Source organism: Aplysia californica, unplaced genomic scaffold (assembly GCF_000002075.1).
Source record: "Aplysia californica isolate F4 #8 unplaced genomic scaffold, AplCal3.0 scaffold00049, whole genome shotgun sequence".
Taxonomy (NCBI): domain Eukaryota; kingdom Metazoa; phylum Mollusca; class Gastropoda; order Aplysiida; family Aplysiidae; genus Aplysia; species Aplysia californica.
In genome coordinates, this window is record NW_004797319.1 from 1,125,264 (window position 1) to 1,128,262 (window position 2,999).

Consider the following 2,999-nt stretch of genomic DNA (forward strand, 5'->3'; position numbering starts at 1 on the left):
GTTTGTGTTTTTTTGAAAAGAGAGAAGTGTGTGTGTGTGTGTGTGTGTGTGTGTGTGTGTGTGTGTGAGAGAGAGAGATCAGAGAGGGGGGGGGGGGGGTATAATAACGACTAAATAATTATACCCCCTCCCCTTAAATCATTAATTTAAACAAATGTTGTAGATTAATAACTCGCTGGGGCATAGGGCGTCTTGTATTTCCACCCTCCTGACTAACCACCATGGTTTTGGAAATTAAGGGGCGGGGGAGCTGGGGTATCTTAAATAAAAACATTTTTTATCCACATGCCACTCACGCTCGCGTGTACATTGTATTAGTAGAGTGTAGGCTATTAAAGCTCCAAGGGATTGTCATAATTGATTAGCATATGATAGGCCCAGCAAGGCGAAATAATTAAGCCTACTATAGCATGGGTGATGACAGGAGGTCCTGGTTCGGATTGTATCAGAGTGTAAAGTTCAGCTTTAGCCTAAATAGGTGCATATACATACCAGGTAGCTTATTAATTCTATCCAAGACGGGCTTCGCTTTTCTCGGCAATCTATGGGGCGATTTTGTCCGAACCCTCGATAAGTTGTTTCATATTCACGTCTTTTTAAAATAAGATTTTCACCTTATTAGTTATCCCAGTCGTTATAATCCATTATTTTAATATATTTTTCCTAATTTTATTAAGATAAGATACATCTTTAATTTCCAGATCGTGGCACATTGGTTTGGTGTTTCACCAGTGCACACACACACACACACACACACACACACACACACACACACGCACACGCACACGCACACGCACACGCACACGCACACGCACACGCACACGCACACGCACACGCACACGCACGCACGCACGCACGCACACACACGTAGGCTTACAATCACATGCATAATATTAATGAGCAGCAATATAAACAATAATAATCGTAAGCTGGATACACACTCAATGTTATTTTGATGCATGCTCTAAGGTCGTAAGTATACTTATACAAGATGGTTAAGATGGAAGCATTTTATAAATGATGGTAAAAATGACTTTCTAATCTATATCTTTCTTTGTTACAGATCAGAAGCCTAGGTCTTTTACTTTTGACTGATGTTTTTATTTGAGGGAACAAGGGATACTTGTTGTCTAAAAAGATGGAATTAATTTTTGTTAGCGCAAGCTGTTATGTACAGTTCATCCAAGTAGGGGAATATGGATGTTGAAATTTTACATGCTTTCCGTATAAGTCGATTTAATTTTTCTTTATCTTGTTGTCTTGTGTTCCCGGCCCATATGCTATTGTACAAAAATTGATCATACTTACTATGGTTGAATGCAGTGGCGGGGCGCCATTGGTGCAATTGGTGCAAGCGTTCCACCGAACCCTGGCCTTAACCCCCCCCCCCCCCCCCACCCCTTTTCTAATTGTTCTAAACCAGTCAGTTCTCAAGATCTAGGGCCTACATACTAGCCTACATCCTTGCGACCCGTCACCCACTGGCTGCGCACGCGCCAGTGAAGAGACAAACAGCGAGGAGGGTTTATGCTCGTCGCACCGCTTGCGGTACTGTCTGCTGGGAGCAAGCAAAATCTTTGCACCAAAGCTATTTTTGTCACTGTAGAGAAATCTAGGCATCGTTCTTCCCGCACAAGAAGAAAGGTGTGTGAAACTCCTCTTCGCAGCACCAATTTGGTGCAAGCTAAAAATTTGATCCAAGTTACCGCTAGCCTACTATCTACTACACTAGAAGAGTCTACGGTAACTCAATGAAGAATGGGTTTAAAACTGTTGTCGCCCTCTGTTGTGTAGCAAGTCCTGTTAAGGTAAATTTTCAAATTGAGTCTGGTTGTTGGTGCTGCACGAAGTAATTAGAAATCGTTAAATCTTCTCAGATTGTGAGCATATTGAGTTGTTAGTATTGTTTCACTTTATTTAAGTTTTTATTCGGTTTCATCTAGAAACAGTTGTGTAAATATCGATAGATGTAGGTTACGGGATATCCTGCGGATTCTAACTGACTTTCTCTAGAATATTGATGAATCACGTTGACCCTTTGCTTCTTGTGCTATTCAGCAGGCTACAGTTAGAAGAGAAAGTGCGCATAAAAGAGCTTGGTCCTTATCAGCCGCGGGATTTTGAGCTCAAGAAATGTTCACTTTCTTCCTGTACGTAGTATGATAAGTAGAAATTGTACTGTTTCCATTACAAGTCTGCTTTTTACTGATCGATCAGACACTGACAAGGTTTGGCCATCAATCACACTCGCTCTCTCTTTGCCTTTCTCTTTTTTCCTCTTTAAGGGGGGGGGGGGGCTACACCTGGAGGCTATCTCGCTTATTACTGGACCGAATTTTACCACATTTTACACATATAACAAGCATAGTAAGGAGTCTTGAAATCCGCAATCAAATTTGAGAAAAAAGTTTTGTTTCCATGGATACGCCGCCATATTGGATTTTATTGACATGTCTTACGTAATGAATACCGCACTTATCGCTCATGGAAATTGATTGTTTTTTTGCATGCGTGTTAACAAACATTAGATCTAAAAATTTGTCTGTTGTTTTTTTCCTAATCGAATTAGAAAATTTTTAATGAATTTTTTCCTGAGGTAGCATTCAAGTTTGTGAAAAATCCGTGAAAATCCACACTCCAGACACCACCAACAAAAATCTATTCCATATATCAAAAATTCAACAGACACATTTTTAGTATTACCTCTTCTCTTCATTCTGTGAAAATTTCATGAAGATTGGATAAAAATGGTGGAGTTATTCAAAAAAGTATAGAGGAAAGTCGCATTTTGAGAAAACGGCCGATAAAGAAAAATAAAATACTGACTTTATGAGGAAATGGCGGTTACAAACATGTCCGGTACGGGGAAAAGTACGGTTTTTGGGGGTTCTTATGCGATGAAATAGTTGTAGGAGAGGCTGAGGAATCTAAAAATGCCTACAACTCAAATTCCATGATTTTGAGCCGAATTTTGATTTTGGGGGTGTAGCCCCCCCCCC